Source organism: Bubalus bubalis, chromosome 16, assembly GCF_019923935.1.
Source record: "Bubalus bubalis isolate 160015118507 breed Murrah chromosome 16, NDDB_SH_1, whole genome shotgun sequence".
NCBI classification, from domain to species: Eukaryota; Metazoa; Chordata; class Mammalia; order Artiodactyla; family Bovidae; genus Bubalus; species Bubalus bubalis.
The window spans coordinates 41,680,980-41,706,661 of NC_059172.1; the positions used below are offsets into that span (position 1 = coordinate 41,680,980).

A 25,682-nucleotide genomic window follows, 5' to 3' on the forward strand; every position below is an offset into this window, starting at 1 on the left:
AGCTCTGGTTCTCTTTGTCATGCTCTGGAGGATACAGTTTTTTCCATTCCTACTGTGAGGTGTGGGCTTCCCAAGGAGCCCCACCACAGTTCCCAGAAGCCCATACAAAGGCAAAGCTGAGCAAAAATGAAGCTGTTCCATACACAAGTGCTTTCTCCAAATGTCACACATTACGACTCTGTCTCCAATGTGTCACATATTACGGCTTTGTGAGGCTCTGCTCTAGGAGGCTCTGCTATAGGCTCTGCTCTTCTCATCGGAGAAGGCGATGGCACCCCACTCCAGTACTCTTGCCTGGCAAATCCCATGGACGGAGGAGCCTGGTAGGCTGCAGTCCATGGGGTCGCAAAGAGTCGGACACGACTGTCAGACACGACTGAGCTACTTCGCTTTCACTTTTCACTTTCATGCATTGGAGAAGGAAATGGCAACCCACTTCAGTGTTCTTGCCTGGAGAACCCCAGGGATGGGGGAGCCTGGTGGGCTGCAGTCTACGGGGTCACACAGAGTCGGACACGACGGAAGTGACTTAGCAGCTCTAGGACAAGCATGGAGGAAGAAGCAGAACACAGAAAGGAAATTATCCATAATTTCCTTTTGTACACTAAGCATCCACATTAAATATATCAAAAGAAAAGAATCAAATGATTTTTAAAAAATGGGTTAAATCATAAACTGCTTTCCCTTCAAAGAAAATTCCAAGGCAATTCCTAATCCAGATTCCCCAAAACCTAGACAACGCTCCCCCTTCTCCTCTCATATAAAACCCCCAGTTTGGAAACCCTCATCAGTTTTCAGCATTAACACAGAATACACACAGATATACAGAGACACACATGCCTGCCCATTCCTCAAAGCTTTGTTCCCAGAGCCAAGGTTACGAGAGCCTTTCCAATTTCAGGTCCCCATGGGACAGCAGGAGGCAAGAGTTAGACAAAGGCTGTTCCCAAGGGAAGATCCTGGCTGCCAGGAGGCCTGGGGGTGGCTGCAGATATCCCCATATGTAGGAAGGAGGCTGAGTACCTGGAATCCCCCCTTTCTCCTCAGCACCAGTAAACCAGGTGACGTCACCACTCTGGTAGCCGCATGTCTGCCTCCCGGCCTCTGGGATCTTGCCCATCCTCACCTCAAAATTGCACAATAAGCGTCTGGAGCTAGTTAGTTCAGTGACTTACAGCTTGGTACCAGAGAGACAAAGGTGAAAGGTATGCCGCTTACACAAACCATTAGTTTCACCCTGCCCTCTCATACCTTGATCAAAATACATGCTACTTTTTTTTGCAAAGAGACGAGACCAAAGATGAGCTCAAACCATCTCTGGGCACCATGGAAAGACAAGACAAAGATAGAGATAATCCACTACAGACGTACTTCTTCAGAACTACATGACACATACTATCCCCAGGCAAAAACATATGGATAAACTTTCCTACTCTAACAGGAAATTCTCAGGCACTTGGAACCTAGTACAGCTTGGAATTTTATTCAAAAAAATTGTTCCATTTTTCCTGAATCGTTCATTCCACAAAAAGATGCTGCAGTTTACACACACAGCACAGAGATCTCATCAGTTTTTGTAAATTGGCAGCAGACTGCTCCCACTGGAAATAGACATGGCTTCAAACTAGCAGCTTTCCATTTAAGACCTGACACAGCATCACAACAAGAATGTATTATTTCCTACTCAAAACTAGGAGGAGATAATTCAATTAACTCCACTACACAACATGCTTAAAGAATGAGGTCCTGTCATAATTGGATCATGAGTTTCCAAGTGGGGGATGTCTTCAGGCTTTAAGCTAAAGTATTTCCTGAAGTCACACAGAGTGGGATGGGGGGGGGGGGGGGAGGGGAGAGGGAGAGGGAGGGAGAGGGAAGCTTAATCAGGCATGGCACACTCCAGCATCTCCACTCAGAGACTCAGACAAAAGGAAGGACCCAGCTTTCCCGACTGAGCTCCAGTCATCCCTGGGAAGCACTCCTCTTCCTCGCCATATGACAGGAATGAAGTCAGTCCCTTCTACAGCAACATCACCACTGGGGGCCACAAGGCGAGACTGTTTTTGCACTGAACACTCCTCTGTCAGTCAGTCACCTTTATAAGTTGAAGATGTTTTCCTGAAGAAACAATACTAGATATGGTAGCTGTATGTTCAAATAGGCTCATTACTGAACAACATGGCTAAAATACTATTTCTATAAAGACACCAAAAAAATTACCAGGGTAAACAAATACTTGCAATAAAACAAAACATAAGACAAGTAAAATTAAATAATTTTTACATATTCCAAAATGTGGTCCTTGGTTCAAAGATAGGTATTTTTAAGAATTTCAAAAGGTACTCAACAAGGAAAAGACAGATAGCAGTGATTCGTCACATCACCTCATTTCACTCCCAAATGAGTGAAGTATACATGGTGTCATGCTCATCAGCTATGCCAGGAGCTAGCTTTCACACCACAATCAAAAGAGGGATGGGGACAGGGTGGATATTCCTTGAGACATCTAAGAAAAGTGGGTAGAAGAGGATGAGAATGGAGAAAGAAGGTTAAAGAGGATGTGAGTAGGATTTGATAGACACCTACCTGCGAGAGAACTCACGAGAGACACAGAAGGTAGCTCATTCGCTCCTATCCAGGGCTGGAGTGTGAGGGAGAACACGACAGGCATTACGTGACCGCTCCCAGTTGGGTCATCTTCCTGAACAACTTGGTTTAAGAACAAGTGGGATGGCAGTGACAGGAGAACAAACTCTGTATGATTTCAATGCCTTTGTGTGTGCATGCTCAGGCATGTCCAACTCTTTGTGACCCCACGGACTGGAGCCCACCAGGCTCCTCTGTCCATGGAATTTTCAGGCAAGAATACTGGAGTGGGTTGCCATTTCCTACTCCAGGGATCTTCTCGACCCAGGGATCAAACCTGAGTCTCTTGTGCTGGCAGGTAGATTCTTTTACCACTGAGCCACCCGGGAAGCCCTAAACCATGAAATTTTTGCACCTTGTTTTATGTCCTTGGATATGTTCCAGTGTCTAGGGATTTATAGTCTATGGGAACTTGAATAGAATTTGTATCCTGCTGTTGTGTGAAAATCATATAAATCTTAATTACGTTGAATTGGTTCACAGTGCTAAAAATCTTAATTGATCTACTTACAAAAACAATTGTAATACATAGTGGAACTACATGTAACTTTGACCCATATTTTCCAAGTCTCCTATAAATGTGTTATGCTTTCATAATTAAAAAAAAATCAATAAACATTTGACATTTACCTTTTTTTTAAATAAACATTTACTTACTTAAAAAAAAATAAACAGAACAAGTGGGATGGGGGAAAGTACCAAATAGCCAGACATGGGCTCCCAACTCTTACTGAGTCTGTAATCAAACCATCCTTTCACCCAGCTGATGCTGGCATCCACAAGAAACACATCCATAGCACCGACAGGAAATGCTTATGCCTGTTTTCTTGGAGCAGGATGAATTGCAGTACCTAGCTCTTGAACGGAGAAGGCAATGGTACCCCACTCCAGTACTCTTGCCTGGAAAATCCCACGGATGGAGGAGCCTGGTAGGCTGCAGTCCATGGGGTTGCTAGAGTCAGACACAACTGAGCGACTTCACTTTCACTTTTCACTTTCCTGCATTGGAGAAGGAAATGGCAACCCACTCCAGTGTTCTTGGCTGGAGAATCCCAGGGACAGGAGAGCCTGGTGGGCTGCTGTCTATGGGGTCGCACAGAGTCGGACACGACTAAAGCGACTTAGCAGCAGCAGCAGCTCTTGAAAGAAAAGGAACTATCTCAGAGTATCATGTCACCTAGCTCTAAGAGTCCCAGCAAAGTAGAAGGCATGCTCACTGCTGATATAGGGTGAGAACGGAGTCAGAGCTTACAGAGTACAAAATAAAAGAGAGAAAGAAGGAAGGGAAGGAGGAAGGAAGAAAAGCACTGTGGTGTATTTCACAGAGACGTAAGATAAATTAAAGGATTGCAGAATAATAAAGAAGGCCCAGTTGAAAGTATGCAGAGTCAATTATGAAACTCTTCTCCCCAGAACTAGTCTCAGTTCCATTACTTTCTTTAGCAATTTTCAGCAGCAGGAGAGCCTCCAGAAGTTGGGTGTGGTGACAGTGAGTACAGGTCCTCATCACTAACCCTGCAGGGACAGGTATCCCTCTGCACTCTTTTACCAAAGTTTCTTTTCTGCTGAGTATGCCTGACAAAGGATCACAGGGCAGCAAAAGACTTTGGAGACTGCCTTCCAAATCCACGTTGGAGGAAACCAATGCAAATCTTTAACTAGAAAGAAAAAGTATAAACGAGGCAAGACCTGAGTAAACCCCCAGAATCATTTCAGAAGGGAGAGATCAGGAAGAAATGTAGTTCTGCCTATTTGAGTATGTGTGTGAGGGCTATGCTTTACACAGGCAGATGTTAAACCACTTTGTTCTTCTTCAAAGACTTGTCTCTCATGACACCAGGGGGTATCTCTCAGTTCTTTAGTCTACTTTTATTTCCCAGTTCCTGGTGATAGGATCCCCCAAATATCCCCCACTTTCCTTGCTGGAACCAAACGTTCAGGGCACAAGACCTGGAACGCAGCCATGCACAGAAGGAGTGATCAACAAATGCAGAAGTTGGACATATTAGCAAACATTTCAGGTTTCTGGAAACTACAACTTCCAAGGCCCATTCTCCACATGATGGGGAAATCAAAGCCAGGTGAAGATCTGGGCTGAGTTTCAAATATGTCTGGATTTATGAAGGAGGTGGAAGGTGGGAGGCAGAATTCTGGGATGGAACTCGCAAAAGGCCAAGCCTCCCACGTCCCAAGGGTGACAGCAAGCAGGTGGGCACCTACGGCAGGCCCAGCAGTGGACAAGACAGTCATCTCTTGAAGTCATCCTTGTCACAGAATTTCCACCACTTCTTTAACACAGTTTATACTTTTTCAAAGTAACCAGACATATTAATTTTATCTGTGTTTGGACGTGAGTTTCCTCTTGGTTCCACTAACAACAGTCACGGTCATGGTTCTCTGCCTCTAGCCTGTCTACTCTACTAGCTCCCCTGGGATGACTCTCTGGGTCCTGATCACCATAGATTTCTGTGTCTTCTTCATCATAAAGTCCCTTTTGACAAAAGGAAATTGAGACATAGAAATGTGGCTTGCGCAAGTCTGTACCGCAAATTAGTAGCACAGCAGAGATTAGAATCCAATTCTCCAAACTCTAGTCCAGCACTCTTTCCAACTGACCACAATACCTCCGTTATAGGAGGAACATCTGCCCCCGAGCGCCAAGACCAAGAATCAAAACAGTTTATCTGCATGTCTTCTTAAGCAAAACAACACAGCCAGAATGTTTGGCAGAGACTAACTAAATATTTCCTCTGTGATCTGTGCCGGAGGGGAAGACTGTGGGAGTGAGGTAGGCACAGAACACAGGGAAGCTGAAGAGAAAACCACTGCAAAGGCCAGCAGATGGGTGACAAAAGAGGGAAAATGCAGTCTTAAGCGGAGGACAAGCTAGGAGCAAAGGAATCGGATTATTTTTCTTTAATGTTGAGATTTAAAAGTAGGGTTCTAAATGTGAATATAAATAGACTGTCATCTAAGAACTGACCACAAGGAAGTCAAAAGAAAATGTATCACAATATCAAGGATATTGTGATACACAGGAATCTGGGGGAATGACATGGGGGCATCTCAGAACTCAAGGGGAGGACAGACAGGTAGGTGATGCTCCTATCATGGAAGGGAGGTCAAGGCACCTAGGCAAGGTTCTTCCAAGATCAAGCAGCTGAAGGAAGGCTGGAGGAACTGAAGAAGTCGCTATACAGAACTAGGTCCACTGGTTTAAAATAAAAAGAAAGAAAGAAAAGAAATCCACCTGATTATCCAAAAAAGAAATTCTCCAAAGAGTGTGAAAGCTGTGGAATGGGAACATTTTTACCCAAGGAAACGTCACGTGAGCTTTCTGGAACCTCTAACAAAGAAAAGGCTTTAAAGGGCAGATAGGATCACTCGACAGTGTCAAATGAACAAAAAGAAAAGGGAAGCTTCCATAAAAGAATAAAGAGGCCTGACTCAGGCTTTCTACCACTGCCCCTGGGGCAAAAAGGTTTTCTCTAGCACTTCTGTGAGCCATGGGCTTCCCAGGTGGCTCAGTCAGTAAAGAATCCACCTGCAATGCAGGAGGCCTGCTTTCAATCTCTGGGTTGTGAAGATCCCCTGGAGAAGGGAATGGCAACCCACTCCAGTATTCTTGCCTGGAGAATTTCAAAGACAGAAACCTGGCGGGCTACAGTCCATGGGGTCACAAAGAGTCAAACACGACTGACTAACAGTGTTGGACTCTTTCTATGAGCTATTATCCTATTTTTTATTATTATTACTATTTTGGTCACACTGTGAGGCATGTGGAACTTCTCCAGCCAGGGGACCAGGGATTGAACCTATGCCCCCTGCAGTGGCTGCATGAGTCTTCACCACTGGACCGCCAGGGAAGTCCGGTGAGCCATCATCTTAGCAGAGTGAGGTCCACCTCAGAGACGCTGTGGCTGTGTCGGCATGCTCAGCAGGCAGGATGACATTGGAGCAAGGATGAAGTAATCTCACCAGCAAATTTAGTCACTGGTGGTTACCCTCCCCGCTGGAAGAAAGAGAAAGAACCTAGAGCTCCTAACCTTAACAGGTTTACATTCTATTTGAGCAGCCAAGACACACATTCCAAAGAACTAAGAAATACTGCATCAACATTTTAGCTCAGCAAGCTCCAATAAGCAGCCGAGCCTCTGGGTATGAAAGACCATTACTCCCTTTCTTAGAGGTCAGTACTGACAACTAAGGCAGTGATGGGCAAATGAGAAAAAGTCTGATTGTCACAGAATACAGCAAAAGAGAATTTTAGGAGTCAGAGGAATTGCTTCCTGATTATGAACTGATTCACTCATTAGGCAAAGTCTATGAAACAAGGAGTCAAGGGCAGCTCTTCCCCATGTGGAAAAATTGACAAGGCAGACAAAAGGAAGGAGTGAGCTCCACGGAAGCAGGGAAATCTCCCACCCAAGGCTTCATGTGAAATCAAAGGCAGAAAGGACCAAACTAATGTAAACAGGCCAAGGGAAGCTAACGTGCCCTTCTCCAGAGAGGCCAAAACACACACTTCCCCAGCATGGCCCTGGAAATGCAGAAGGTAGGTGTTCCCTTGGACGAGAGAGGCAGCCTAGGGGCACTGGGGAATTCCCAGGCTGCACTCAGGCTTTTTTCCTCTGAGTTCCCAGGCACTCAGAGAGTTCACAAACCACCCACCCCACCCCCCCAACCCCCAGGGCACAGGGACCAAGCAGAAGGTAAAGCTAACACTTAACTGCTTGGAGGAAAAATGCAGTCTGCCCAAAGTTCCCACAGGAGAGAGTAAGGAGAAAATAACCAGAGGGAACAGCAGAACCACTTCCAAATCTGAGCACCTAGGCCGCAGGCAGGAGGGCTCTCCATCTCTTCCTTAGCACCAATGCAATAAACAGCTGCCCGGGAGAAAACAATGGGCCTTTGTCTGTGTCTCTGCCTTTAGATTATTTTGGAGAACCAAACAGGATTATTCCTTTAGAGGAGTGGTTCTCTTCAATACTGGCCCAGGCCATGATGCAAGTCTTTATCATGTTCAGCAACCCTCTCAAATTCATACCTGAACCACAGTGGGCAGCAAGGCTCCTGTGCAACCGTGTCCCTTGCCTGGTGCGTGAGCCATGGCAGACAGGTGCTGGCAGCGCTCTTCCGGGAGCCCTCGCCAGTCAGACACCAGAGCTATGACTTCTGCTTCTCCTTGGCCTGGCCACAGGATTAAACGCCTAACGACTTACCCCCTTCTCTCCATTCACCAGAATATTCCATATTCAATATTCCATTGACAGCTGATGCTGTTATCATCAACAAGCCTGCTGAAATGCACTATCAACTGTAGCTGTGATAAAGTGTGAAACAAGCTGGACCGTCAAGCTTCTCTTGAGGTTGCTATCAAATAAAACTTTCCAAACTGACAAACATATCAATAAAGTTTATGTTGTCATTTTTTCTTGATTCAAAATCGTTTGTGTAAGTGCTAAGTTGCTTCAGTTGTGTCTGACTCTGTGCGACCCTATGGACTGTAGCCTGCCAGGCTCCTCTGTGCATGGGATTCTTCAGGCAAGAATACTGGAGTGGGCTGCCATGCTCTTCTCCAGAGGATCTCCCTGACCCAGGGATCGAATCAAGTCTCTTAAGTCTCCGGCAATGGCAGGTGGGTTCTTTACCACCAGCGCCACCTGGAAAGCCCTCAAAATAGGTTAAATCTAACAAACTATTATAAGGTGCTTTCTTACAAAGACTTGTTCTATTATCCTATTTTATTGTTTTTTTAAATTTATTTATTATTCTGGATTTCACATGTCCCTTCTTATATGACGTGATGACGACAGACTTGGGGACTATGTTTATTTTTGGCCTCCTTTCCTGAGAAAAAATCTTAAAATCTAGGAATTCTATGTTGGCCTCATGAAAACAAAACAAAAACATGTTTTATGAAGTTCAATAAGCTATAGTATGCTAGTCTTTTCCCATTTTCCTCCACAAAGATAACTGGTTGCAAATGAATTTAGCAGCCATTTCTTTCCAACCACCAAGGACGAGATGCCACACAGCACGGCACAAGATCCCATCACAGGAAACAGAGACAGTCTGAAGAGCTCCTAGCATCTTCCCCTTCAATACATCTCTCCTCACCAGCATTACTCCTCTCCCCAAACACCTCCAAAGAAAACATACTCAGAGTTTTTCAGAACAGTTAGCTGGATACCATGAGTTCCCTAATTCAGTCCAGAAGATCGCTCATTTTCCATGATTTGAGCACAAAGAAGCATCACAGTGTAGTGGAAAGGGCTTTGGAATCTAATGAACCTGGGTTCAAATTCGGGACCCTGGGAAAGTTCCTTAATTTCTCTGCATCATCATTTCCTTGTCTTTGTGACAATTAGCAGAATTTATGAAAGTATCCAGTACTGACTGACACAGAGTAGGTCTTCGCACTGACTCAGTTCTTCCTTGAAGCATTCCCTCTTAATATCCCCCGAGAGCAAGGCTTTTCAGAGAGTTTTTTGAAAACTCTGAATTGGAAATAATGAAGACAAGTCCAATCTTTTCCCACAAGAACTCAATAAGTCATGAGGCTTTCCCTATCTTGCCTTGCTAGTTACATTCCATCTCTTCCACAATTCCTTTCCAGGCTCTTTTGGAAAGGTCTGGGCACCTATTTAATAGTATAAATCTCCCACTTCTCCTTCTCAAGAGCCTAGAAGAATTATTAACTGGCTCAGGGTTCTCTAAGGGCAAGGCATTCAGTGTCATCCTGGAAAATATTAAAATGTGGAAAAACCGCTCATCTCACGGCCTCGTGTTTCTGTACAGGGTCGAATCAACCCTTTTGGAGTTTGTTCAATCTGCTCTAAGCAAAAACTGAATCAGGTCTCTAGTACAGCACTTTGCTGAACAAATGCTCCAAACAAGCAACAAAAAACTGTAATCAACTTTTTTAAGACCACATACAGTTGCATTTCATAGTACTATTTTGATCCCTATTAATAGAAGCCCTGTCATCATGAAAGCAAAAGAATTCCCAGCACCAGATGTGCCAGAAGAGTGACCTTACATGCTACTTTTTCCAGAACCATAGAATTTTACACAGTTGAATTCTTTATAACAAGGGTTATTGTGTAAATGTGTTGTTTGACATAGTTTGCAAAAACCTGTAAAAGCTTTTCATATAAACAAATCACAAACCAGGAAAAAAAAAAATTGCTTATTGGCCCAAGGATCTCAAATTTTAATTCCAAAATTGGAGTCACCCTTTCAAGTGACAAGCTGAAGGCTTCAACCAAGGAGGCGAATGAACTTCCTCTCAAGAGGGGAAAAAAACCCTTGGACCCCAGCACTAATTTCAGTCTGCCCATTGCTACTAAGGTACAAAACTTATATGAGGAATAGACCCTGTGTGGGCCTCATTTTACTACCCTAGGAAAATGTAAATAAGGATATCTACACTTGTAAGAACTGAATTTGCCAGGGAATGAAGTCAGAAGACCAAGAGAATATCAAGTGCAAAAATGAAGGGCAACAAGAGCCTGTGTTGGCAAACCACAGGCCATTTCAGCACGGCAGGAAGGGGAAGCCGTGTGTGGAGGACGTGAAGTAAAAGCCAGATGACAAAGATTTTTTAATGTCACTTTAAATGAGTTTGCAATTATCCTGTCAAAGAAGATTCAATAAAGAACATTTGTGATGCACTTACATGAAGATTAAGAAAAGATTTTTTTTTAATGGTCACAGAAGAATGGTTAGGGCTAAGGATGCAGATACTCCCTGGGAAGACACAAAAAGCAACCTTCCCTGAAAATGTTCTTGATCTGAGTTGTAGTTACTTGGGCAAACACAAATGTTAAAGATCATTAAGCTACACACTTATTATTTGTGCACTTTTTGTTGTTGTTGGCTCACTAAGTTGTGTCTGACTCTTTGTGACCCCATGGACTACAGAACGCCTGTCCTTGACTATCTCCTTGAGTTTGCTCAAATTCATGTCCATTGAGTCAGTAATGCTACCTAACCATCTCATCTCTGCCACCCTCTTCTCCTTTTGCCTTCAATCTTTCCCAGCATCAAGGCCTTTCCAGTGAGTCTGCTCTTCCCATCAGGTGGCCAAATTAATGCAGCTTCAGCTTCAGCGTAAGTCCTTCCAATGAATATTCCTTCCAGATGATTTCCTTTAGGATTGACTGGTTTGATCTCCTTGCTGTCCAATGATTCTCAAGAGTCTTCTCCAGCACCACAATTTGAAAGCATCAATTCTTCAGCTCTCAGCCTTCTTTATGGTCCAGTCTGTACAAGACTGGAAAAACCATAACTTGACTATAAAGACCTCTGTCATCAAAGTGATGTCCCCACTTTTTAATATGCTATCTAGGTTTGTCATAGCTTTACTTCCAAGGAGCAAGCCATGTCACCCTGTTAATTTAACATTTATGCAGAGTACATCATGTGAAATGCTGGGCTGGATGAATCACAAGCTGGAATCAAGATTGCCAGGAGAAATATCAACAACCTCAGATATGCAGAGGATACCACCCTAATGGCAGAAAGTGAAGAGGAACTAAAGAGCCTCTTGATGAGGGTAAGAAAGGAGACTGAAAAAGCTGGCTTAAAATTCATTGTGCATTTTACAGTATATTATTTCTCATGAAAAAGGAAGAGTTTTTAGCAAGGAAATATGGTAATTGACCTGTATTTCAGAAAGCTCACTCTGGGAGCAGCTTGGGAGATTGACTGAAGAACATCCAGGGGCAGGCATTCTGAGACATTAAAACTGCATTCCAGGAAAAAGATGGTCAAGACTTTAAATGGATTGGAGGCAGCAAGAGAGCAAGGACTTTTGGGAAATGGACTGACAAGACTTTATGAGTGTGATTACTGAGAGAGGAGAAATCAGAGACAACTCTGTGAAGGCGCTGGTGAAAACAGGAGAACAAAGCGCAGCTTTCCGGAGATAAGTATTGAAATGTCAGCTTAAAAAACAGTCACAACCTTAAAGTTGAGAGTAACAGTTTTATTCGGTGGGAATTTTTAGGACTTTCGAGACGGGGAGACAGCATTTCAAGTAACCCTGCAGAACTCTTCTGAGGAGGTGAGGGGGGAGCTAGGTTAGACAGAAGTTTTGAAACACAGTGAAGATACTCTGAACATCAAAAGATTATTGTTAATTAAAGAAAACCAGAAATCCCAAATTAAGGAATTCAGCACTTTTCTTTGTATGGGAGGACTCAGGAGTCTGGGCTCACTGAAATCATTCCTTTCATATGCATTTCAGCTACCCTGGGCCAGAATCCGGTGTTTTTCACCTAGGGCTCACCATAGGGGATGGCTGCTAAATCTCTGGTGTTCCTCTCCTTCCTGAGTGCCCTTAGGGCTTACCAGCTCACTTTGGAGGGCTGCAATCACTGATGACTGTGACATCCATTGTTTACTGATATGGCAGGAAATACTCCATTTCTCAAAACGTGAAGTCTGAGGTGCTTGTGGGTCACCCAGCTGTCCAAAAGCAATAATTATATACACTAACTATATGTCAGGTACTTCTGAATACTTTACATATATTAAGTCATCTAACTTCACAAAAACCTTATGAGGTAGGCACTATTAGTAGCCCATTTTACAGATGAGGAAACTGAGGCATGAAGAAGTTAAATGACTTGTCCAGGACCAGATATAATAAGCAGGAGAAAAAGGATATGAACCCAGACCATTTGGCTCAAGAGTTCAGGCTCTTAAGGTGACCACTGAGATATAGGTGACACAGTCTCTGACGTAAAGGAAATAGTCGAATCCCTGGGGAATAGCTGAGCTCTCACAGGAAGAGAGTATGCAAAAACAAGCAATAACAAAACATGCTTCTTAGTGTTGTCACAAGAATTAAACAAGATATTTGCAAGCCTCTTGGCAATACGCAAGTCACAGAGTCAGGAACCTATTAAGGACAATTCTTCAACAAGATAATATACAAAAGGACTGACTGGGTTAGATTAAAAGAACTTTAAAGGACATAACAACCAGATACAGTGTGAGGTTACAGGTTCAATGTCAGTATGGAAAAAATGATAGGATACTTGGGGGTCAACAGGGGGATCTGAAACATGGACGGGGTGTTATTTACAATACAAATCCACAGAACCTGAAAAGTGGAGATAATAAAAAAAAATAAAACAATGAATTATAGTATGTCTAGTATGATCTTGCTTTGGTAAAAAGCAAAGAATACAAACATGTACATAGATAGGCATAGAGAAAGATCTAGAAGAGGGTGCACAAAGATATTAATAGTGGTGATCTCTGGGTGTCGGGAAAGTGAAACTTAATTTTTTACAGTGACTACAATGCACACATTACATTTTTTAAAGAACCAATTTAAAGTTGAAGGTAATTTCATATTTTGTAGTTTTCTATTAAAGAAGTCCACAGACATGAAGAAAGCAGAGCAAACCTCATACAGTATACAAGCTGGCTCCAGATGCCAAGAAAAAGAGGGGAAAACAACTTCACTCTGGATAGCAATCCAAGGGCTCAATAAAACACTCCTCTTAAAAAACAAAAAAACACTCCTCCTCTACATCTGTCTTCTTTTGTTCTGAGCAGCTGCTTTTTTCCAAACGATGGGAAAAATTAGCATGATTGCCTCCCTCTCATTTTTGTCGTTCGTCCTCAGAAAACAACACACCATGCCCTTCTCAGCATCCCCAAAGAGCCATGGAAGCAGGCAGAAGTAAAGAGCCTGAGAAACAACACATGCCATGTGCCCTGTGTCCACACTGCAGGCAAAGGAACTTTCAGAGGAAGGGAAAAAGCCCCCGTGGAGAATGCTCTCCTCTGGGCTTACACAAGCAGGACAAGTTCTTCTGGAAAGACTTCAAACTTAGAGGCTTTCATCAGGAAGTGCTGCCCCAATGGAACTTCCCACACTTCATACAAGAAGCTAATTTTCATTTCTCTTAAATTTAAAGTCAGGCCAGGGACAGAGGTCAGGGAGAGAGGGGAGGGCCCAGTGGGGGCAGAACAAGTGAAGGGGTACACTGCTGCTGAGAGCACTCTCCTCCTGGCCAGCAATCCCAGTGAACTGGAAGGTGCCAGATCTACCCAACAAATTCCAGTCAACCAGTTCAGGACCCTTACCGATTCTTATTTTTCTTCAAAACTGCCTCATCATTCAGTATATTGCCTATTACACAGTACACATTTAACAAGTGAATGCAAGCTTAAGTGAGTAGTCTGAACTAACTGAGGGCTTATGGACCGAGCTCTATAACTTTTGGGGCTTCCCTGGTAGCTCAGACGGCAAAGAATCCACCCACGATGCAGGAGAACTGGGTTTGATCCCTGGGCTGGGAAGATCCCCTGGAAGTGGGCATGGCAACTCACTCCAGTGTTCTTGCCTGGAGAGTTCCCATGGGGCTTAAAGAACTTAATGTAAAATAGAACTAAATGTTAATATTCTGTATCAACAACAATTGATGCAATATGATCAAAAGATTAAAGCTCCAACACTTAGCACAGCATCTGGTACTTAACAGGTCCTGCTCAGTAAGTATTTGTTGAATACTCTAGGACCAGATTTTTTTCTGCAACCCAAACTCTCAGATCCAGTATGAGATATCATCTGAAGGTCTGTGTTCTCACTTTCTTGCTGACTTTTAAAGTTTTTCCTTAAAGATGGAAAAAGATTCCTGAGGATGGAAAAAACTTTTAAAGTATCATACCCTGTGCCAATTCACTGGCCTGGTAAGGACGGTATCAATCTAGTCTCATCAGCCCTGGCTGAAAATCTATATGGATACATGTATGGGCCCGGGCCTTAGCACAACCCATTCACCCAAAGCATTTGTGGGTCCAGCAGGCAGATCTTACTTCCATTGGCCTCTGAGTCCTAAAACGACAGTGTGAGGCTGCGGTCCCTGGAGGCCTGACTCCTAGCCACAACATAGCTCCTCCGACACAGATGTCCAGGCCCTCCTTGGAAGCTGATCCCATTCACTGTCCATCTGCTCCTTCTGCCCTTCCCCCTCCCTCCATCACTATTTCACACTAGTATAGTGTTATCTTCTACCTCTATGTTCCAGGCTCGGCTGCCTGAAGAGGAATCATTACTTAGATCCTAAAATGTCATTTACAACCATATACAGAATTAAGGTAAAAGGCCCGTTCTCCAGGCTTTTTACTCCTATGCTCTAAGAATTCTGGGTATACTCATCTTACCAAAGAATTGAGTGTCATCTTCAAAACCCCCTACACATTTCTAAAAGCAAACTGAAATGCAACTAGGCCCCTAACTGCACTAACACCTGACTGTTACAAGGCCTCCAAACTCCTCAAGGTTCCACTTCCTTCCTCAACTCCAATCTATTCTCCATACCTACATACCTACATCACCTTCACTGGAGAGAAAAGACAGAACAAGACTTAAAGCATTTCGTATGCTTCCCTGTCATTCTGAATTTAAAGTCTTCAAGATAACGTTCAAGATCCTCCAGGACCTGGTCTTCACCTTATTCAGCTCATCATATCTCCCATGGATCTCTTGTACAAACCTGTTGATTCAATTAGGCCTAATTTCCATCCTAATGTCTATCCCACACAAGCCAAAATCACTGTGTAGAGGAAAGAGAATTGACCTAACAATCAAAATATCTGGATTCCAGACATTTTTGGCATACATTAGCTGTGTACCTTTGGACACGTCCTTTGTTTCTGTAGGCTTGGTTTCCCTATCCATAAGCAGAAAGATTGAACCAGATCATCTTAACAATCCTCCTAGTTTAAGAAAAATTACTCTATGATTCTTATATGACCAACCAAATCCATCTCTTCCCCAAAAGTCTGTAAGTCCTCCATGGATTCTTTCTAAGCACTCCAGACCACACTACTCTCTCCCTTCATGAACTCCTATGTCTGGAATTCAAAACAAATCAAACAGTGCATTCATTCAGCTAAGATTTTCTGAGCATTTTTTTGGCCAGATATTATGGCAAATCTTTGGCAATAAATATAAAGCCAAGTAAGACCCAGTCAGTTCAGTCACTCAGTCGTGTGCAACCCTTTGTGACCCTATGGACTGCAGCACGCCAGGTTTCCCAAGTTAAGACCCAGACCTGTGTATATCACCTGTATACCCCTTTCTGCTTCACTTTTTATCCAAGTAAAGTTATGTTAAACGTGCACATCAAATGCATATGACACCATTTATTCATTTAACAAATATTTATAGAAAACTTTCCATGTCCTGTTTTGAAAAGTAAAGATACCAGTAAACAGATGGACCAACTCCCTAACCTCATGGCATCTGTTTATTTTTGTAAAAGCAGACAGGAAAAACACACAAATACGTAATGCAATTTTAGGAATAAAAACAAAGCACAGATTAAAGACTGACTAAGATTAGCTTTCTTTGGATGATCAGGTCAAGTCTCCTAGAGATGGCCGTTTGAGCCAACACCTGAATGAAGTGAGAGTACAAACTGGCAGTATTCAAGAAGAGCACGTCAGCTGCAGGGCAAAGGCTCTGAGACAGAAGACACAGAGAGGAAGGCAGAGAGTAGGTGGGAGGGTAGGGACTAGAGCACATAAGGACTTGGTTGCAAGCGTGAATTCTGAGTGCAACGGGCAGGATTCCTTATGAAGGCTAAAGTAGGGGACAAACATAACAGCTTGGGTGCTATGTGGAGAAGGGATGGGGTAGAGGGGTTCACGACCAATTAGAAGGTTAAACAGAACCAGTTAAGGGCTTGGCATCCAGTCTCCAACTAAGCTCACATCTTGACTCTTCGGTTTATGAACTGTGTGATCTCAAGGAAGTTCATCTCTCTGACCTCAGTTTCCACGCCTTTAAGTGAGGATGACAGTACCTACATCACAAAGCTATCTGAGGATTACACTAATGCGTGTAAAGCCCTTGGAACAGAGTCTGGCACAAAGTAAACATTCTATGAACGCCAGTGCTTTAAAGCCATGGGATCACCTGGGGAAAGGGCAGATAAAGAAGAAAAGGGGGCTGGAGTGACCCTTGGGGCTCTCCAACATCTCCAAAGTCCTCCATTCAACCCAAGGCTTTTCCATAAACCTGCATATCCTAAGCCTCATCCAGGGCCAAAAACCCCCTGTTTGTGACTCACGATTTAAAGCTTGATAATTTAATACTTTATAGAGATCTTTGGCCAACGGTTATAAGTTCTAAGTTCAGGACTGGTTTGGTTTCTTTTTTTTTTTTTCATATACTTGTATACCCACTACCATGCCTGGCATAGAGTCAGACACATACCAGGGTGTTGGAAACTTACTTGTGGACACATCACATAAACTAAAAATTTTAAAGTCAACGAACTATACTTTCACTTAAGGAAAAAAAAAAAAAAAAAACATCAAGGAATGATGTGGATCATATGATATCTTTAGCACTATCCCATCATCCAACCACCAGGCCCACCTTAGCTGAGATAGTCACAATGGCCCAAAGCACCTGCCAGGCCATTTTCCCTTCTGACTTCCAATCCTTGTGCTCTATGTGGAAACTTTTCTGTCTCTTCTTTCCTGAAGATTTGTCTAGGTGTAAAAGCCTCTCCTATCTGGCAACATGTCACACTCTGGCCCCCAGCCCCTAGTCTCCATAAGCCAAAAAAACAAAAAACAAAAACCTGGATATTGAAGCCAAATTTTATTCCTTAAAAACAAAACAAATCAAAAAACAGAAGCATCAAAACTTAGGTGAAAAAGAGGGAAAGAAAATGGACCAAACACACATCCAGAGAACCATCTAGGAGGGCTTCTCCCACACTGTGTAGGCGTCACAGGCTAGTGACTACGAGTATTTACAGAATGACCTCAAGTGACAAGAGTTTCCAACAGAACAAAAGTACAAGTCAATGAGGGGGGAAAGAAGTCCTAAGAGGTTATTGCTTTGCTTAGTTTCCAAGGAACTACATGCCCTTCTGTTTGTCCTCCCTATCCCACCCACCTTCCTCCCCACACCCTCAGCCCTGATGATAACCACAGAAAATAAGGCTGACCCACCAGGACCAGCTGTTGATGTGGCTTCAACCACGTCTGAGCCTCAGATCCTGAGATCTGCCCCTGGCCCCCCAGGGACCAGTACCAGTGACAAGGATATGGGAACCACGTAGGCGACTTGAATGTGGGCAGAGCGGAGCACATGAAATTGCTCCCAAATTGGCTTTCTCACTCATATCTAAACCGGGAACAGACAAAAGGCTGCTAGATGTTATTTTACCAATACCTTTCAGCAAAGCTACAGCTAATTAATGTGGACTGCTGAGCTGCTTATGGGGGTTTTAAAAATGGTCCACCTGAAATAAGACACAAAGTGGCCTCTGTCCATCTCCCAAGACTGCTATCACTTTCTGTATAAATACTTTGGTCCTAAATCCTATTCTAATTCAAGGCTGTGATCTGTCAAAACACAGATGTAGATGAAAAAAAAAAAAACAGCAAAACAAAACCCTCACAGTGGTTTATCTCTGATAAATTGGACATTAAAGACTCAAATGAACACTTTGACCTTAAATCCTGTTTTTCCATCCTCTTCCTAAGCCTATATAGCACTATATAGTCATTTGTAAGTTGGTTTTCTTCATCCCGAGATCAGAGTATATAGATTCTAACATCTACTGAGAAGCAAAAAGCTTTGATCCCCCTCCTATAGTGGTACAAAGTTTCAGGGGAGCTTCTATTCCCTTTGGATCCCAGTGTTAGGATCATTCTGGTTGCGTAGAAGCCCCTTGGGTCTAAGAACCTAGCATCCATCCCTGGCTCAAGTGCCAAGACCAGACTTTTAGGAAAAATTTCTCCAGGCAATCCTTGCTACTAACCCAATGGGTACCTCCTAATACAGGAGCTACTGCATTTAAGTGGAGCTCCCGGCAACTGTAAACGTAACCAAACATGACTAGCAGCAAAAATAACTGACTGAACCCTGTTCACTTACTAGAAAATATATGCTCACGTGTTGAAACTCTCTATCAGGAGTAATCTCAGCATCTAGATCAGATCCCCATAGCAATACCCCAACCAGGGTTATCCAAAAATTACTTCCCATCTAACTTCTTTACTCTACCCACTCCTCAATTCATCAAACTCCTTGTATCAAGCATGTTTACTGAAGAAAAGCAATAAGAGAACAAAGAGATGCTTGAAAGCACTAGCCAATGTGCTATGTCCATAGCAGATATTCAGTAATGCTGAACACCAGAGTGGATGAATAATGCTTCCTGAAGACTGCTGCTACTGCTGCTGCTGCTGTTGCTAAGTCACTTCAGTCGTGTCCGACTCTGTGCGACCCCATAGATGGCAGCCAAGCAGGCTCCCCCGTCCCTGGGATTCTCTAGGCAAGAACACTGGAGTGGGTTGCCATTTCCTTCTCCAATGCATGAAAGTGAAAAGTGAAAGTCAAATCGCTCAGTCATGTCCGACTCTTCGCGACCCCATGGACTGCTGCCTACCAGGCTCCTCCGCCCATGGGATTTTCCGGGCAAGAGTACTGGAGTGGGGTGTCCTGAAGACTACTGTCTGACAAAATATCCTCCGACATTGACTCCTTCATTAAAAGCTATATCTACTCCAATCTAGCCTTCAAGAAAGGAAAGAATAGGGAGAGGGTATAAAAAAAATTCACAAATATTCTATATTCAAACTTCAAACTATATTCAAAGTAACACCCAAGATCCCAAATTCACATCAAAGGAAGACAGAAAGTCACCAACAGTGACACTGGCCCACTCAAAGCAGTTTTCCCAACACTGACAACCAGGACTCGCAGCATGCGCTCGCTATGGCCCTCTATCACAAGAGGCCCGTTAGAAGGTTTTCTTTCTTATGCTGTTATAAAGGGTTAAGCAGATTCTTTCTATCGTATTTACTCAGGGGTCCTAGATTCTGGTTTGAACAAATGATTCCCACACTTCTAGAAAGGCCTTAATTGGGTTAGTCTGTTACTTTTACTACAATCTTACAAAGGCTGGATTCTTTTTAAGTCCTTAAAAGACTTGGGTAAAATTCTTTTGGTGATAATTTTTTTTTTTTTAAGATCCTCTCCAGTGTTTACATATGTTCCACAACCACTCATGCTGATAAGGGAGGAAAAAAGCACATTTTATTTCCAAAAAGCATCCTTCAATTTGAAAGCTCTAATTGCCAACATATTGGATACTGACTTACTACATAAAACAACACACAAAACAACACGTATAAGCACAGGTCTAGAAAGCAACTCAGCTTGTTTAGCCAGAGAAAGGGAATGAAAAGATGGGTACGGAAGGAGCAATCTACATTTCTGGTAGCTGACATTAGGGTCCAAGAAAGACAATATGCCCACTCTGTGAACAATTGTGCATTAAGAGGCATGAGAAAAGAGTAAAAGCAAGAAACACTAAGAGAAAAAAAAAGCTCAGGCTAACTACAAAGAGATAATCTGTGATCATCAGTCTGGAAAGCTCAGGAAACATTTCCTGGAGAGATTGTGAAGTCTCTTGAGAAAGAGCGAATCTCTTGAGAAAGACTTAAGAATATGTGGAGATGGAGATTTAAGGATAATTGGAGGTGGAGTTGGAGTGGGTTAAAACAGTCAAATGGTTCTACTATTATAGATTACATCTGACTCTCAAAAGGATATTCTAGTCCTCTTTTTCTAAGCTTTTAGCTATCTTGGAAAATGTAAATCATTCCTTTAATAAATTATAAAAATGATAGATGCTTACCAAATATAAAAACACTAACAACTGTGTAAGCAATGAGCCAAAAATGCAACCAAAACATCTCTGACATTTAAACAAGAGCACTGCCAAAGTCTCTTTTTGAGACCCCCAACTGTCAAAACTAACCTCAAGAGCATTCTCACAGAAATCCATACCAAAAGATCTGCCATACTCTGGAGAAAAATCCTAGATAGTTTTCCTTTCTCGTCTATAACCACAGGCCACAGATAAAACAAAATGACTTTCAAGTGATACAAGATACAAAATGCGAGAAGGAGCCAAGGACCCATAGTTCAGGGCATGAACTATGGGTTCATCCTGGGAGATTACTCTGATCTAGAAGAACTAGCTAAACTGAGCTAAGAAACATCGAATTCCAGACACTTCTGAACAAATGGCAAAGCTGGAACCTTACCCATATCTTTGGACTCTAAATTCCCTACTTCAAGAGGGCACATTCCTCAGAGGTCCAAACCCAAACTGAGTCATATCCTGACACATTTAGAGCTGCTGGTGAGAATTTCACAAACCAAAGCCTCATTCAATAGGGCAAGCTCTCCAGTTAGAGGCTCTTAAAGGTAAAAATGAATTTGGAGAACCGAGATGAAATTTTAGCTTTGCAACTTTTTTTTTAAATTTTTGCTGTACTGGGTTTTCGTTGCTGCGAAGGCTTTTCTCTAGTTGCAATGAGCAGGGACTACTCTCTACTTGCAATACACGGGCCTCTCATTGTGGTGGCCTCTCTTGTGGAGCACAGGCTCTTGGTGAGTGTGGCCTTTAGCAGCTGTGGCGAGTGGGCTCAGTAGTTGTGACTCCCGGGCTCTAGAGCACAGGCTCAGCAGTTGTGATGCACAGACTTAGTTGCTCTGTGGCAAGTGGGATCTTCCCAAATCGAGGCTTGAACCCATGTCTCCTATATTTGCAGGTAGATTCTTCACTCCTGAGCCACCAGGGAAGCCCATTTTGCATCTTTTTATTTTACAAAAAAACGTGGTTGACTCTAACATGAGTTTATTAATAAAACAAAACTTCTCCAGTTGACAAGCGATATTTCTGTTAGCTGCCCTTTTCTGTCTCATCGCCTGTTACCTGATCTCCCTTGGCCTAAGAACCAAGTTTTCAGAGCGCTGACACATTCAGAGGAAAGGCCTAGAGGTTGACAAGGAAGAGTAAGAAATCGAGATTGCATTCAAAGTGGGAGACAATTCTAGCAAAATGGCTCCACCCACTGCTGCCCTTCCTGTGCCCATTATCTGCAGAGAATCAAAGGGCCTGGTTATAAACTTGGGTAGTGGATGGCCCTGCAAGCTCCCGAGCTGAACAAGTGAACAATACAATTAACTGGTAGAAATGTGGCAGGGTAGAAAGAGCTTTGCACATCTCAAAATCCTGGCTTTCCGATCTCTTCTAAATTCCTACACAGTAACTACCCAAATGCAATCTATTGCTCCTCCATAACAAAAAAGTGAAATAAATCTACATTTTTTCTTAACTGGTCTTATTAATAAGAAAGGTAATTTCAATTCATTTTCACCTTGCTGGTGCCAAGTTTTAAATTTTGGCATTTTTAAGAAGCAAGGGAATGTTGAAGGGAAAGGGCATCTCAACTTAAACAACATTTTAGGGCAGAGGCCCTAGTTTGGGGGTTCAACTTTGCCACCTAGGCTCTTAAACAAATTACAACATTGATCTATACCCCAGGGTAGCCAGGAAAGGAAAACCTTTCCACCAGAGCACTGCGAACCACGTGGGAACATAAAGGACAAACCAGCAGTCGTGGAACTCCACATACACATTCCATGCCAACGCTCACCTGCTTGGATCCAGCGCTTCTCTGATCCCTGGCAGCCCTGTGGTCTGTGCAATCAATTGGTTCTCACCCAGTGAACGAAGCTATCAAAGGGTAGGGGGAACGGGGCAGGAAGTTACACACCGAGATATCCTGACCACACTCACTCTCTTTAGGCTGCCAATTAAGAACTACATCTTGCAAGTTACCTAAGATAAGCATGTTACATTCCTATACACAGATGTCATAATAATCTTCTAAAAACTCTGCTTTACCCATCATTTACTTTCTCAAAAATCTTTAAAAACCAGACAGGGTAATAGGATGAAGTTCCAACTCCTAAGCCAGAATTCAAGCTGACCCATCTGCTTCAGCTGAACCTGCCACTGTCCCTGGGGAAGGACAACCTTCATAGTCAGACCACAGGGAGCAGGAATTCCAGCTCCACCACTTACCACTTGTGCGATCCTGAACAGGTTACTTATCTGTGTGGTCCCTTCTCTTTAAAACAAGAAGAGCAATACCTATGCCATAGCCCTAGAGGATGGAAGACAGAACATGGCATATGGCACAGAGGCGATGATGCTCAGTAAGCACCACTTCTCTCCCCGGCTCCAATCCAAAAGGTCTACTCTCTTCTCTCTTGAAAATTCTCCCCAGCAACTTTCCACTGATTTCAGGACCATACTTTGCTTCAATGCCTAACTGAAATCTTTTCTATAAAGTTACCCTGGCTAATGATCATTTTCTCCTCTGAGCTTCTTATATTTTAGGCCAATGGATCTAAACTTTTTGTTCTTCTCTATGTGTTGCTCCTCTTTCCCGGACACGTCCACAAACCCAAAAGCAAAGTTTTTAATCAATCATCAAGCCAATAACAATTTAAGTGGTCAATAAAAAATACTCTGAAGAAACAGTTGCCTTGGGGTTGTCTACCAATGATGGAAGCCTTTCTGGCCAAATGAGGGGATAATACCACTTTCCATATACGCTTGAGAAAATCTCCCACATATCTTGGGGAGTTTTTCCAAGGGTAATATTTATTGGGTAAATGAAAATGAAGCCTTAATCTATGTAGTCACAAGGGAACCCTCAGCCAAGCCGGCAGAGTCCAAGAAGCTTTAATTCACTCCATGCATTCAATAGGTTCTTTTTAGCTCTTGCTTTGTGCTGTCCCTAATTCACCATGAGAGACAGACTGAGCAATCTGGTCTCTATCTTTGATTAGCTTTCTGAAATTAGACTATTTCTGATCCCTTAGAAACCCCTATTTCTGAAAAACCTCATCAACGAAGGGATTCACCTTCTGAAAATATTACCTGGGAGGAAAAAAAAAAAAAACAGTAATACAGTTACTGGGGTTTTAACTTGGTGGCCCTATCCTAAGATGGCCAACTGAGGAACTTGAACATAAGCCCTAGCTCAAAACAGCCCTGCAGAAGGAATAATGACCCCTTCACCATTCCCAAGACCCTGCCGTCCAAACAGGAGAAACAACCGCATCAGGATAAAGCAAGAGGTGGACTGAGGCAGCATTACACGAAATTCTCTTAGTGAAGCTGTTTCACACAGGTTCAATTGTAAACCACATTCTCATAAAGACCACAGGAAAATGCAATAATCTCTCTCTATAAACACTTGAAAACGTTCAGTCTCTTGAATTCTACAAACTACTAAATTCTTTAATCAGGGAGCAGAAACGTTGGCTAAAGTGTGTTCCTTTGGTCTTGGGTCACTTAAAAATGCACTTTCAATACTTAGTGCACTTCAAAAGAACAGCAAAAAAAAAAAAAAAAAGTAAAGTTAATCATAAAGTGATAGCAAAATTAATTTTCCTTTGTTTGAGTTCCGTGTGTGTGCGTGCGTGTGTGTGTGCGTGTGTGTGTGTGTACTGGAAGAAGTGCACACAAACTACCACAGCTGCAGGTAAGAGCTGCCGAGCAGCTAGGGCGCATCCAGGGGCTCGCAGAGAGTCCACTACCAGGACCGCCCAGACCTCGGGCTCCTCCTCGCACACCAGCTCTGCGCTTCCCCAGACCCTCGGCTCCATGTTCCCCACCCCCAACTGCGCGCCCCAGCGGAGCCGGGAAGGAAGGCTTGCCAGGACCGCCCGGAGGGCAGCCCCCACCAACCCTGCTCCTTTGCGCTTTCAGAGGCCTGGGATCGCTAATACTCACCGAACTGGAACACCTCCCGGGCAGAGTGGTGACTAGCGGGGAAAGGGCTCAGACTGCAGCCGCAGGGCAGGGCGCGGCGGAGCCGGAACCAGCGCCCCTCCTGCCCGCCACCCGGCCTGGAGCAAGAGCACTGAGGCCAGCAAGCAACCTCCTGGCGGGAAGACGGGCAGGGAAAGCCTGGGCGGCGGCCGGGACGCACTTACCTCTGAGCCCCCCAGCCGGGCTGGGTGCTCGCAAGGATGGGGGCTTGCCTGCAGCCGCGCAGCCCGGAGGAGGAGCCGCTCCGGGAGAGAGGGCGGTCGTCGGGCGGGCATCCGCGCCCGGGGCTGCGGCCGGGCTGAAGCGAGAGAGAAGGGAGGGAGCACAGATTTGAGTGGAGGGGGGCGTGGAGGAGGTGTGCCTCCACCCGAGACAGGGAGGGTGGGCTGCTGGAGCCCGGCGGAGGGGTATGCTCGGAGGCGCTGGAGGCAACAAGAAAACCGCGCTGAGAGTGCGCAAAGCGGGGGAGGGAGGGCGCTGGGAATGGGAAGATGGGGGTGGAGAACAGGATGAGGAGTTGGTCCTCAAACTGGACCGGCCCTCACCTCGGACCATCCGACCAAGAATTGTCTGGGTCTGGAGCAAAACACAAGAGGGTCTGAAACTTTATGTCATTTTCTCACACACACGTGACGCCCCTGCAGTCCAGATGGTTTCAATCACTGGAGGAAAAAAGCGGCTCTGCTGGTATGCATGAAAAACCGGAGCTGGGAGAGTCTGGGAAAAGCTGCCTGTACAGCCTGCCTGCCTTCAAACTAACCGACGAGCTCTTTCCGCTCTCCCAGCCCGAGGCCAGGGGAGCCCTGGAAAACCCTAAAAGACACTAAAGGAAGCTACATTTGGTATTGCGGGAGTGGCGGAAGAACTCTGAAAGCGCTATAGTTCCAAGCCATCTGGTCTGAACCGAATGTTCTGAGGGCATTCTGAGAATTTGTTTTTAAATACTCCATGAGCTTGCAAAACCAACTAGAAAGGGGTGTCATTAAGGAATAAGCGATGGAATACTAGCAGTGAAAAATCTGTGATTTATTAGTGGAATTCTGAAAGAAATTAATGCAGTATGACAGTTCCACTTGGGAAAGAATAATGTAAATCACTTAAAATCAAAAGCCATACATACTTAGCCGGATGTTAGGATGCCATGTAACCCAATTTCTCATCCCATAAATCACAATAAATAGAACTTAATGTTGAAATGCACAAAATTGACTCTCACAAGCCTAGTTACATTTTGAAGGAACAAACGTGTATGAATGACCATAAACAGTCTCTAAGGCCAAGACATGCTTCAAAGTTCAAGCCAAGAGAATTGTCACAAATCCCAAAAAAAGTCTTTAC

General features: G+C 43.8%; 1 protein-coding gene across 3 annotated transcripts in view; it reads right to left on the reverse strand.

Moving 5' to 3' along the window:
• DENND2B (DENN domain containing 2B) overlaps window positions 1-25,035 on the reverse strand; it is a 166,256-nt gene extending 141,221 nt beyond the window's left edge. For 2 of the 3 annotated variants that reach the window (XM_044929489.2, XM_025266612.3), the window contains exon 1: window positions 24,509-24,762. The gene's annotated coding sequence lies outside the window, so the exon portion shown is untranslated. Of the gene's footprint in view, window positions 1-24,508; window positions 24,763-24,889 lie in introns of those variants that run through there. The other variant, XM_006051600.4, reaches the window with a different exon arrangement.
• Between the last annotated feature and the right edge of the window lie 647 nt (window positions 25,036-25,682).